Genomic DNA, 14,713 nt, shown 5'->3' with positions numbered 1-14,713 from the left:
CTGCTTCCTCAACTCCATGGTCTATCATTAGAAGTATTTCTAGCTGCATATTGCAAACACTATTCTGTTTAGTATACGTGGCTTTCTTGAACATTTTGTTCTGGGAACCATTTACCATTGATTTGTGTCCCGGTGCATTTATCATGTTAACCCAGCACAGTAATTAAATGGCTAAAGTAGTGCTGTGTATGAGAATGCACTGTGCTCATTATTACCATTTTACTTAATTCAGCATCATCTGTAGACTTCTAAATATTGCTCCTACATCATCATCTGGTACATCCTCAATAACAATCTTGCAATGTAAATGTCTTTCATTTCCAGCTGTCATTTTTGCTCCTAAAGTTTCATCAATTGTAGATCACAATGTAGATATGTGTAGTAATGAAATTGCAGTGCTGAGAAAGACTTAAATAGTTCTTAAGGTTTGTCTCTTCCCTTTAGAATGAATCTCATTCCAAAACATTAGATGATATTTTATTTTCACATACTGAAAAAAATTCTCAGTCTTTCTCCAGTGCTTATTGGGTCTTACATGGTGGATATAAAAATGTTCTGCTCAGTTCTCCTGCTGCAGGGAGTGTGATTGACAGTCCGGGTGCTATCCTTCTGGATCTACCTCATTTTTACTGAAGCCATGGCTCATACAACTATTCCCAGCCAATGACAGTGCATTGCAGGGCCTGAAAGCCTACCCATTCCAACAAGACATGTTATTCCTCCAACAGATGACTTACCCTTGGGGCTCTAAATTAGTTTTGCCAAACCTTTCTTGGTGCAGTGCTGCAGTCACACATTCTTGCTATTCCCACCCTCCTTCTCCTTCTTTCCTTCTCTTCTACAGGAAGAAGAGTGATACCTGTATCACAGTCTGAAGGCTCTCTCCTTCTTCCTCTACTTCATAGTTCAACATACTTCTGCTTTGAAACTGACAGATGATAAATACGTTCAGTGACACACACACACACAAACATCACACTCAAAATACGAAAATACTGTATAGAGAGAAGATACCGAACTTGATAGAATTTAGATTCCATTAATTGTAAGATTCTCCATCAATCTATTACTAAGGAAAAAAGCTGTCACTTAAATTATGACAAATGCATGCTTTTAAGATATATCACAACTTCAGAATATTAAAACTTGAAGAACATTTATCTTGGACTCTATGAAGTATGATATAAATAAAGGATACAATTAGATATTTGTGTTAGTAATGACATATTAAGTGAAAGGGATTATGTACTAGTGAGAAGAATGCTTTCAGCCTTAGTATGACTCTTCAGATTTAAACTTTTTTATCCTTCATATGGTTTCTCTATTTCCACCAAATAATAAACCGAGGGGGAATGTCATTTTTTGCCAGTATATCGAATTATAATTGAATGTAAGAAAACATTTTTTAAAAGTAAGATGTATTAGTTCTCTTCAAGAAGCAGATGTCAAAATGAACTAATACATCTTACTTTTAAAAAAATTTTGAGTGTGATGTTTGTGTGTGTGTGTGTCACTGAACCTATGGTACTTTATATTTTTTCGAATTCCTTTTGATCAATGTTTTGTGTGATGGGAAAGAGATCTTTGAATTTCTCCATGTTCCAGCTCCATTTAGCCATCCTAATACAACACTTCTTTTCCTAGGTACCTGAAAAGATATCTTAAAATTGTGTTCAAAAATTGGAAATGCTTGATCCCATGAGATTTTCTTCCTACTGAATTATTTGTTTTGTGGATATGTGACTATATTGAAGACTTAAAATAAGTATGCTCTTTCAGAAGCCAGATCTAATCTATTTTCATTAAATCAATTTCTCATTTGCATTCATTTGTGGTGCATTTGCTTCCAAGAAGCAGCAAAGGATATGTTAGAAATTTTTAAAAACAGTCACCACCACAAATAGAAATTGTAGTGTAATCTATTTGATAAGCAAGTTAAAGATCAACATAACATCCAGAGCAAAAAATAAATTTACTGAAACTTATTCATAATATAATATAACAATTAAGAACATCATGTGAAGTAAGAATTGAGTTCAAATCTATATGATATTAGGTAACTAGACTTAGTTGATATTTGTTGATTATATAAGTGACCTCACATATCACTAGGTATCTGTGTCAATTATTGAATTTATCATCTGTCAGTTTCAATGTTCTGTTTTCTAATGCTGGTGCTGGAGCTGGGACTCTAAAAACCATACCTCTGCTTTGTTCGTGGTTCCCTGTTGGGCTCCGCACTTCAGGGAGAATGCAAGGCTAGAGAAGGGAGCAGGGACTGTTTCCTTTCTGTCTGCTTGTTTTTCTTGTCATTATCACCATAGCAACACTTCTTCACTCCAGCAGCAGCAGCAATTTCTTCCGGCTGTGTATGAGAATGCAGCTAATCCAAATTGTTTTTGTTCCAATATTTGTAGAACCAGCTCTGAGGTGAAACTTAAGGGTTTATACTGTGCCGGCACTGGCTTATACCAGCTTGCCAAAGTTGATTGTGCTCTTCTCTTCAAGAATTCCATGATGTCCAGTTGGTAGTTTGGCATCAGCAAAGATGGGAATATGCCCACCATGGATATTGACACATGCTAAACAGCAGGGCTACTCTGACCTCTACCAGACAATGCCAGTTTAGCAGCCTGCTACACCTTTAGAGTTCTCTTTTTAACTGTTTAGTTGCTTAGTTAATAACATTATATGTGACGAAAATGTCTTTAACTTTAAAAAATTTTTCTGTTCAAATAGCTAGTGTGTTTTCTGACTTCTGACTGGACCCTAAATGATGTAGTATATTTTTTTCAACTATAAAACAAGGAAACTTTCAATAATCATAAATTTCACGTGAGGATAAAATGAGACCACATAAAAATACTTAGACTGTTACGTTGTAAGCACTCTAAACATAACTCTGGGGCCAAACAATGTATTAAATTTTATATATTTTTAGCTTTTTTTTCTTCCTCCATTTTAAGCCATTAGAAAAAGAAATATCAACCAGCGCAATTTACCCACAATGGGACATTTGGTAATGTCTGGGGACATTTTTAATGTTGGGGAAGGATGCTATAGACATCTAGTGGTAGAGTCCATGGATGCTACTATATGACTTCGCAATACACATGACAGACCCGCATAACAGAATTTTCCAGCCCAAAATGTTAATATGCTAAAGGGAAGAAACCTGGAGTTTGATTCTTAGCATTTCCTTTTTCCACAAATCTTGGCTAGACTGAAAATAGAATTTTTTTTTCTTTTTTTTTTTTTTTAGATAGTCTCTCTGTTGCTCAGGCTGGAGTGCAGTGGTGCGATTATAGCCCACTGTAACCTCGAATACCTAGGCTTGAGTGATCTTCTCGCTTCAGCTTCCCAGGTAGCTGGGACTACAGGCACGTACCACCATACGTATCTAATTTTTTATTTTTATTTTTGTAGACTGGGGGTCTCACTACACTGTTAGGGCTGGTCTTGAACTCCTGGCCTCAAGTTATCTAACCTCCTCCATCTCCCAAAGTGCTGGGATTACAGGCATAAAACACTGCACCTGGCCTTAAAAATATTTTTTTAAAAAAATCAATTGTTTTTTTCTTATCTTGTGAAAGCCAGGGCTTGTTGGAAAATTAATACTGAGAGAGAGAGACAGAGACAGACAGACAGAGACAGACAGACAGACACAGAGAGAGAATACTTCACAAAACGACCGTAAAAGGACAGAGGAAGAGAGAGAGGTTTTTCCAAGGTCAGAGAATGAATTTTCAAGACCTGTAACTTGGTGACAGTATACTAGGGCAGTGGCAAAACTTCAGAGGCTGATAGTTGTGTCAAGGGAGGCGGGGCTCTAGGCTGTAATTTCCCAGCCTGACAAACTATTTCTGTGCCCAAGAGTCTCATAGGGTCAGAGGCTTGAGACCATGGTCAGCAGTGACCAAATAGGTCTCACTACACTTTGCTGTTTTCACAATCCTGGAAGCAGGGAGCCCCCAAAATAACTCTGAATTTCCTGCCAGCCAGACAGATTGGGACCTAGAAATTAATGTATAGAAAATGGAAGAAAAAGTGATTTTATTTTTTGGAGAACTGATTTTGTAGTCTGAGTGATATCCACTTTCTTTACAGTAGTATTCAAATCATGGTGGCAGTAATTCTAGTGGTAGCCGTAGTCCTGGAGATAATAAAAGCATCGGCAGCTATAGCAGTAGCATTATTAGTAATGACTTCTTGTGATGATTGTCATTAGTATTTCTGCTATTTTCTTTTTACCACCGGGCAATATTGATATACATATTTCAAATAAATTAATATTTCTGTTTTAACTTATCTCTTTGTACAAATATGTATGTCAAAAATAGTAGAAAAATAAGCACAGGCAAAAATTAAAGATAATATGTGAGAGACTTTTTTAATATTATGAATTTATAAAATCAGAATATTTTTATAAAATAATTCTCATTTTCATAAAGTGTTACTATTCAAACTGGTGCTTCTATCTGTGAATCTTGACTATAAAGTACTCATGGATTTATCTGTATTATCAACATTGCCTATACCATAAACCTGTATGATCATATTTTTATTAATCTGTCATGTATAACATGGGTGTATAACTTGATCAAGGGTTTTGAATTTTTCTTTTTATTGCAACATTTACATTGACATCAAAAGAAATTCTCATATCTGCCAAAATTGTTGTCAACAAAATCAAGATAAAATGTTGGACTGACCTGATTTCCTACAACAAAGAATAAACTATTCAAGGCAACTAGTACTGGTACCCCCAATAAGGTCTGAACACAATTCTGCATAAGATGAATACGCAGGCCTGGTGACACACATTTGGGGATGACAATGGTGAGGATGACTCATGAATTTGCAGTGGAAGGAATTTGAACAGGAAACTGAGTTCCACCTTAGCCTTTAGGGAGGTACAGGTCTATTGGCTATATTGATTGATGAAATTGCTGAGGCTCCCAAGATTAAGAAACTTGCCCAAGGTTCCATAACGTTGATTACCCTCGGAATGCTGTACAACATGAAAGTTGGTTACAACATAGGATATTATATCCTTTAGGTTATGTTCACTATGAGTAATGGGACTCCTCATCCCACCAATAAACAAAGCAATTTAAACAAGGTAGGAGTTTACTTTTTATATATGTGCCTGGCTGAAGTCCATTGCAATGTGATGTGATACTCCATGGCATTGGGAAGACAGGTTCCTTCCACACTCAGGGTCACATAATTGTCTAACATCTTGCAGGATCTCTAGCTACTATGGCTACATCCTAATATGTACAAATGTAGACCCACTGGCAGGAAGAGAAGGGCTAAGCCCTTTGTTTTAAAGATAATTTTTGGAAGTTGCATATACCACTTCTTATATTCTATGATATTAGCCAGAATTTAGCTTCAGGTGAAACTAAAAATTTAGATCCTGTTCTAGGTAATCAAGTATATAGCTAAGGATTTAGAACAGGAATCAGCAAACTTTTATGTATAAAACATCTAGGATAGTAGATATTTTGGGCTTTGCAGGCCATATGGTCTCTGTCGCATGTATTTAAGTATTTGTGCTGTTATAGTTCAAAAGCAGCCATACACAATATGTAAATGAATGAGCCTGGCTATGTTCCAGTAAAACTTTATTCACAAAAACAGGTGGTAGGCTAAATGTAACTCAGTACCACAATTTGAACTCCTGTTCTGAAAGATAACAGGTATTGGGAGACAGCCAGTGGTCTCTGACACTGCTATTGCCAAGTCCAGTATGGAAGCACAATGAAAAATAGCTTTTTGCCAGGTCAATTGCTTTCAACTTGAAAACATTCTTCTGGTAGCCTGACCTTAAGGTGACTAAAAACTGGGTTTTCCCAGAACACAGTGGTTCATGTCTGCTTTCCTGGCATCTGATCCAGTCCTTTTCCACTTCAGAGTGCCCCCAAATTCAGGCATGCTGTTCATAGATATTTACCAATCAAAAGGAAAGCATAAAAATATGTTATGTAAGCATTCGCATCGGCTTTATATGTAACAGCTAAAAAACCGACAAAAACCCAAATGTACATAAACAGAACAAGGAGTAGACAAAGTATGTTAAATCCATTCAGTGGAATATTGCTCAATAATAAAAAGGAGCAAACTATTGATTCATTCAATAACTTGGAAGACTCTCTGAGAATAATTATGCTGAGCGGAAGAAATAAAACAAAAAGAATACATATTTTGTTATTCCACTTATCTAAAACTCTATAAAGAGCAAATAAATTTATAGTGACAGAAACAGATCAGTGGATGCCTGGGAAGGTTGGGGGCAGAAGAGGCAAGAGTTAAGGATTGCAGAGGGGCATGAGAAAGCTTTTGTGGTTGACGTGTTCACTATCTTGATTGTGTGACAGTTTCATAAGTGTATACCTATATCCAAACTTAGCAAATTGCACACTTTAAATATATGCAGTTTATGTGTTAATTAAATTTCAGTAAAGCTGTTAAAAAAGTGTTTCAGTTTGAATCATAACTTCTGTGATTACCCTACCTAGCATATGCCAAAAGAATTTTTGTTGAATTGAAATGCTGCTTCTTTTTCAGTACCACCCAAACAAAAGGCATTAAAATAAATGAATAGTGAAAACAGAAAAGCAAAGTAGAAAAAGGAAAATCTCTTTAATACATACACTAAAGTTACTAAACACTAAAACTACACCTTTTGGGGCCACCAAAAATGCTTGTAATAGACAAATCATAGAAGAATTCCTAGGATTTTGTGGCTGAAATGGCTGCTTCTGCGACCCAATCAACTTCACTTAATTTATGAATGAATGTGACTGACTGCTCACAAGTAAATTATTTTCCTCTAATTGGTCTCTCTAAGTGATAATATAAACAAATTAGCCATTACAGTGATGAATCCTGTTGGCTGTATCTGCAGAACTAGATGTATGAAGACTTGTATTTTGCTCCTATGTGCTCAAAAACTTTACATTACACTTGATTCATTTTGCCATATGAATATAGAGTAATCCACCTCTAAAACTTTTTTGAATCTAGAAGACTGTGATTCTTTTATCCAAATCTACTCATACCACCTTTGCTTTTGTAAAACATTAACCTGCCTGTGCGCCATATGCTAAATGCAGATGAACAGTGCATCTGCATTTAGCATATGATTCTTTTTATAGCAACTCCTCAGGACGTTTGGGGCTTATTCTTAATGTGCTTTAATTCTGATTGATTTTGATGTATTTTTCTTCAAAATCTTTGCCTAAGTTACCTATTCATTCATGATCTGCTGCCTTTTGAAATTTACAGAGTTCAGGTTTTCCAGCGTTATCTCTTGGACCCATGAAAGTACGTACTTCTACTGCTGTTTGTGCTCTTGGTCATCTCCAGTATGGAAACTTGACTTCGCTTTGTCTTATTCCTCAGTCTCAAACCCCAGAGGACCAACCATCCCAGGACAGAGTTAGGCATAGGCAAATGAAAAAGACCATACCGCAGAAAAAATATGAACTTAATATTTTTGTCCTGACTATATTTAGGTTCAATTTAAAAACCACAATTTTTGCCAAACCTTCCCCAATTACTTGGCTTTTCTCATAGCTGTATCCCTGTTTGGGCTCATGGCCTCCATTAGCTGTTACTTTCGTCTCTATTCTCTTGAATACATTTAAGGTATATTTCCCACATAGATCAGAAACTTCCTAGCATGTTTCTAAAACATTTCATGGTCCATAATTTACATTATTCTTCTAAAACATTTCATGGTTTGTAATTTACATTGTTCTTCTGAGTCTCTGGAAAGCACAAGCACAAAGAAGTTGTTCAGTAAAATATTTGAGTATTGTTTGATTGTTCTTAATTGGTACTATCAATTGTTTCAGTTTTTCAGAGAGCAAATACTTTCTATTTCTTGCATATACATATGAAAGATTTTCTATGCATATAGATATACATACATATATAAAATTTTAATGGTTTTCTATTGTAAGAATATAGTCATAATAATAACCTACCTCCTGAAATTATACCTGGATACAATAAATTACGATAAATGATATTGTCTTGTGGACCTGACTCATCAAGAGTAAAGGAAAGTATGTGTAACATGCTCTTTTGAAAAAAGAGATAAAGGATGAAATCTACCTTTGAAAGGTTAATAGTCAATAATTTTTTTTTTAAAGTAACAAAGGGACCAAACTGAAATAATAAGCATTAATTTAAGGGAATGCATTCCCCAGAAGTTCTTCTTTACTGAATATCTGCTGAAGGTTCATTAAAGAATACAACTCCACTCAGTTAGCTTGTGATCATTGGTAATTTCCATGTCTTCCAGATTTTGCTTTTAAGGACCATGACCATGACATTCATTCATTTATCAACAAATGCTTTTGACGTAATACCATATACCACATACTGAAAATAAATTAGATATAAAATGAATTTATAGCTCAGTGATATCATTTAGAATGTCCTCGTTTGTCTTCATTTTCATTCTGTAGAAATTTTAAAATAAGTTGATTTCTGTACACTAAGCTGAAATGTTTTCAACACAATGATTTTTGGAGTTGTTTTTACCACTTTAATTAATGGTGGAATCAGCTAATGTTAAAAACTTCTTAACTTGAAGGGAGGCATTTATTGATAGGGTGACCTCCTAGATGCTGATAAAGGGCATATATTACTCAGTTGCACAGTAAATGGAGTTGTCCTGATTTCCCTGTGTGCTAGAGTACAAAACTGCTGAGGTCAACAGCCCAGCTGTCTTTGTGGAATAGTTAGTGTGGCCTTCCATAATTGACATCAATGTTCTTTGTAACACAGCACTCCTTCCTTTTCTGATGGGTAGATACATAGACAAGCATATATATATATATATGTCCTGCAATAGCTGTTAAGAGGAGAAACTTTTTTACAGGAAGTATTCAATGTTAAAAGAACATGAATCTGATCCTGAATGGCCATGTTTCCTGCCATGTGAACAGAGACTACAATTAGCATAAAGTCAGGCAGAACTTATGTGGAGAGAGAGAGAAAGAGAGAGAGAGATGGGGAAAGAAACCCAGGTGACACAATTTTATCCCTGAATACAAGAGCAAATGGACCAAGCAGAAATATTTAGAAGTGGGAGATAAAGAGGCAGAGCTCTTATAATCTCATTTGAACAACTAGACTCAACTGAACTGAAGCCAATTTCATCCTTGAATTTTTTGGTTGTATCTACTAATATATAAATATATTTTCTTTTTTTTTTCTTGTGCTGGTTTGAGTTGATTGTCTTTTCTACTGTCTTAAAGCCATTTTTTTCAGGCTACTACAACAAATTACTTTAGACTAGTTGACTTAAACAACAAACATTTACTTTTCATAATTCTAGGGGCTGGAAAGTAGAAGATTAAGGTGCTGGCAGGTCCACTGTCTGGTGAAGACTTTTTTTCTGGTTGGAAGGTTACTTAATGTTTTCCTGTATCCTCACATGGTGAAGAGGAAAAAGAGGGAGAGCAAGCTCTCTTGTCTCTTGTAACGAGGGCACTAATCTCATCATGAAGACTTCACCCTCATGACCTAATTGTCTCTCAAAGGCCCAACCTCCTCATACCATCCTATTGGGGATTAGGATTTCAACATATTAAACTTCTGTGGGATATAAGCATGTAGTGCATAACAACCTTCAGTCAAATTTTTTCTACTTCTTTGACTTTGCTTTATTCTAAAAATCTATTTTAACATTGAGTTCAGGTTTCACACCAATGGATCATTCTATTGTTACTGACCAATCCTTTTAACAAATTCCACTAGAGTCCAAGATGTGCCCAATTCTACTGAATTTCATGACATAGAGTTATGCTCTTCTGATTTAGAGATTATATCTGATTCTAGCTTTATTACTCATGGCCATAGAGAGAAATTAGATGGAGAGCTATTTGAAGTCATTCTTCTAACCAAAGCTCTGATTTTTCAGTTTCTGACCAAACTTGTACGAATCAGGGAGCTCCATCACCACTTTGATTTCTTATAAAGTGTTACATTTGACTGAGTCATGGAGTTGTCACTGTCAGACCTGGAGGGTTGGTTAGTGGTGGGAGGCCATGTTCTTTTTGCCTAGCAATGTTTTAGAGACACAGTGTGAAAATGTTTACATCATTAAAAGTCGTTTTTATTAAAGAGGCCATTTGAGCCTCAATACAAGAAGCCTCTGAATGTGTCCTTCTTTCTTGCCTCAACTTGGGCTATAAATAAGTCAAGTGATCCATCTACGCTTTGCTGGAGCTAATATTTTGCCAGTTTAAATATGTACGTAATTATATGCAAAACTTTTACAGATTTGTAAAACAAAAAAAATACTGTGATAGCAAGAATAGGATTAAGTAACCTCTATAAGTCACCCCAAAACTTACTGAATCTCTCTCCCTTTCTTTTTCTCTGGAAGACTATTATCTCTTTAGTCTTCCTCTGTGGAATTCTGAATGCTGCTGTTTTTTTCTGTCCCCAATTTCCCTTTCTCATTATTTCTCTTTGCTTACATTTATTTCTCTTTGCTTACATTTTTCCATTCTTTCTTCAACTTCCTTTTTTCTATATTCCTTTTCTCCTTTTCTGTTCGTGTCATTTTCCTTCTGTCCCTCTTCCACTAACATTTTATTTTTATATCTCTTTTTTATTCTCTGTGCTCTAATGTCTTTTCTGCTCTTGCATATTAATGACTCATATTTGACAGATTTTTATATATAAATATATCACAGAGATTAGCCTATTTTCTCTGATAGTTGAGCTAGTAGAATTGTCTATGTAATTCTTAAAATAAGGCTTTATTGTTTGAGTGAACCTGGAAAAGCTCTGCTACAGCATGTTTTTTCCAAGATGTAGGCCTGTCTACATTTCAAGAAATCAAATCCGTATGCCACCTGGTGGCTATGAAGAAAAGTACAGCCAGAAACAAAACTACCTTCAACAAAATCAGTGGCATATCCCAATACACTGAGGTTATGCATGGTTTATTCTATTCATACAGTGCATGTGATGACATGATGTCATTCATCTGAGCCTCACCACTGAGCAATACTACCATCAGCTAGACAGGGATTTGTTATACCTTTCATACTTCCTAATTCCCCATTTCTTAGGGAAAAAATTACTTTCCTCATTTCCTGTCTTCTCTATTCATTCATATAAAATCAGAAAATTCCAGAACTGTAAGGGAAATGAAAATTATCTAATGCAAACTTCTCATGATATCCAGCCAAGAAGTTAGTGGTGGATCTATGAGTAGAACACAGGCTTCTTTCTTCCCTGTAAAATGCTTTCTGACATTATTTTCACCTTCCTCTCAGGTAGCTTAGTTAAATTAAGACAAGATATAGTTAGGAGAAATAGCTAAGAAGGATAAACAAAGGAAAGGGAATACCATGAAATCTATGAATAAATTTGGGTTACTTCTTATAGCTTTTGTTATTTGAAATGAAGATTTTATTTATGTAGTTGATCAAAACAAAATAGTGTAGAGGTTGTTTGCCATACTCTAGTGGAAATTTTCTAAGAGGAATGGCATCAGCTGAGAAGGAACCAGGCAGAGGAAAACCTGGGGCTGAAGAAAGAGACTGGATTGTGGGGAGTGGAAGGAGTTCATTAACCAGGATCCAAATATGTCAAAAATTGGTATATTACCAAATATCCAGAGAGTTGCAATTTTCTGGGAAAAGTAGTTCATCAGAAGTAGAGATGGTGAGCAGTATTCATAATCAGGTGAGGCAGCTACATCATGCTTCTAGTTGGGTCTTAAATGGCAAAGTTGCATTTATTTCTAGGTAGAGTAACTACTGGAAAGAATTAGAATAGCACTGTGTAAGGGTCTTAATTTTACTGATGCCATAAGAGACCTGCATTCTTGAATTTAATTGTGCTATAGATCAAAAATTCAGGGCAACGGTTTACCGTTTCAGTGTAGGACAACACAGAAGTGTTATGGAATCCTTGACGTGTCACTTCACCAGCTGGAAACCTCTGTGACCAGTGGCAACTTTGACTGAATTTTACTCTGACCTTCTGGGCTCCTTCTGTCCACTCAGCCTGGCAGGCTGCATTCGGCTCACGCTACTGGCCTGGATCCTATGCCTGCCAAGGAAAAGCCAGGCACAGAGTGACCAGGGGAATGTGAGCAAGCATGGGGTCTGGCCACTGCACACAGCCAGGCATGCCGGTGGTGACAGGGTGGGCAGCACCAGCTGCTGGAACAGGACCCAGCTCCCTATGAGGCTGTGACTGGACCAGGCTCACTGAGAGCACCTTCCATGGCTGGCACCAGGGAACACAGGAGTGCCTGGAAGCTTCGAGGCTCCAGGAACTGCAGGGCCCCAAAAAGGGAGTCACAGCCCTGGCTTAGGGAGTTAAAGGGCTGTAGTGCTTCTCTCCTTAGCCTGTAAGGCGGTGAGCAAGGGGCGTGTTTCAGCCCTATTGGTGTTACTGCTCTTTTAGCCCTGCCATTTGGCTGGTCTCAAGTCTTGTCTTGCATCCAGGAAGAATGATGTAGGCAGACAAGTGGAGGATGAGCAAGACAAAGAGGAACTTTATTGAGGGATAGAACAGCTCAGAGGAGAGCCACAGTGGGTAGCTCCTCTTTGTAACCAGGGTGTCCTGATGAGTGTCCAGCTCTTAGCAGAGAGGGTAGCTCCTCTCTGCAGGCGGGTCTTCCCATCATCTCTTCTGGTCTGGCTGAGTCCAGGGCTTTTTATGGGTCTCAGAGGAGAGGAAGTGCATGCTGATTGGTCCATGGGCGGCCATGGCGGGCCCAGAGAAAGCACCACAAGTTCCCACTCCAGTATGTGGGACCAGCAGCCCAGCCCCCAGGCTCCAGCCCCTCCCCGGCTTGAAGGTGGAGTTTCACCTGGGACCTGCCCCCTTTCACTCAGGAGCCTGTCTGCTTCCTGCCTCCATTCGTGGCACCCAGGCTGTTCATGACAAGGGGCACCTGCAGGCCAGCACTGAGCTGCCCTCAGCTCCCCCATCAGGTTCTCTTCCATGCTCATCTGTGCCCAAAGCCTGGAGGGGGCCGAAGCAGCAGGAGGCTGGCATGTTAGCTCTGCCCGAGCATGAGCACACCTGGCCTGGCTGCCACAGCATCTGGCCTTGGCCCCAGACTTGCTCCAAGATCAGAGTGGGTGCCAGGAATGGGGAGAGGCCAGGCAGCGGCAGCAGACACCTCCAGGCCTGCAGGGGAATGGGGGGCCCTTCTGGCCCCAAGAGTGCAGAGATGCCTGGGTCTACAGCCAGGACGCAGGGCTCATGCCTGCTCCAGGCCCTCAAGAGCACAGGGAGGCCCGGGTCCACAGCCATGACTTGGGCAGCTGTAGTTGCACCTGGGAATTCAGGGTTCCTGCCTGCTCCCTGCTCCTGCCTGCTCTGTGGAGCGTGGCACTGCCCCTGGCCCAGCTCCTCCTTGGGGCCCCTCTTTGCCCGCCCCTCCGTGCCGGACCACGCTGCTCCCCTGCTGGTGAGAGACGTGGCTCGGCCCCACTGCAGTGGCTCCCAGGGCAGTAGGCTCGGGGGGGCTCCCAGGAGCAGGCTCTGGGGACTGCCGCCTCCTCTCCGCATTTTCCCTGCAGCGGCAGTGGGTGAGGTGCAGGTGGCATAGCGCCCTGGCCAACCTTGCACAAATGAACCTGATGCTCTTGGAGCCAGTTCCGGCTGCACCTTCCACTGGGTGCTCGTGGGCTCCCAGGATGCACAGGGAGCGAGGTTGAAGCTCCAGTGGAGGCTTCAGGCCTGGGAGTTGGTCCTGTCCTGCCATGAGAGGTTGGGGGTGGTACAGTTGGCTGCCTTGGAAATGCAGGGCACAGGATCCCATTGCCGCCACTGTTGCTCCCTCAGAGGCTCCTGCCACCACCGCGGGTGCCTTCCTGCTGCAGCCGGCCCGATGGCAGCACCTACTCCAAGTGCCCCGCCCTTGCCATCAGAAGGGTGTGTAGAACCAGGCTGAGTCACTCTGGGCACGCAGAATCTAGGGAAGTTCCCCTATCATTCCAAATACTAGGCCTATTTGTGCCAGAAATATTGTCTCTAGTTATCTTATCATTAAAACGAAGCTTCCTATAGCGCACCCTAATCTGGCTAAGATTCCTTTATTTAATACTGTTTACCAAAGGTACTCTGTGTTGAGCACAATGACTGTTTCTAATACAGTACTTAAAAATCAGATGCATTTTCTGCCAAGATGCATCTGGAATTTATTTCCTTGGGAATTTCCATGGAGTCTAGTTACTGCTAAAACTACAGGTTAATATCTTATTTTTACATTAGTAGGTGTAGCTGGAAAGTCATACATTAACTTAATGTCAGCTTAAATTATTTTTGAATGGACATTTCATAGACATAGATTCAAATGATATCTCCCAATCTAATACATTTGCCATAATCTTTAAACCCTTTTTCCCGTTTGTCCCAAGACTACTTGCTAGTGGAGCTTGCAGCTGTAGCGTTTACCCCGAGATAACTTTGCTACCAAATATCATTTATTATTATTTTTTGCATCGCTTTAGTATATCGACTTTAAAAACAAAAGACAGCAGGCTAATTATAGCATTCTGTTTTCAGTAGTGGTATTTCCATTTACAAAATGTAGTAATTCTCAATCGCTGAAAATGTCAAATTCTAGAAAACAGTTTTCCTACGCGTCATGTTAACATCGTTCTCGAGCACTTGGCCAAATAGTCATTTGATGAATCTGCTTTTTCTGAAA

Source organism: Symphalangus syndactylus, chromosome 1 (genome assembly GCF_028878055.3).
Source record: "Symphalangus syndactylus isolate Jambi chromosome 1, NHGRI_mSymSyn1-v2.1_pri, whole genome shotgun sequence".
In the NCBI taxonomy this organism is placed as follows: Eukaryota; Metazoa; Chordata; class Mammalia; order Primates; family Hylobatidae; genus Symphalangus; species Symphalangus syndactylus.
This window is presented reverse-complemented; position numbering follows the sequence as displayed.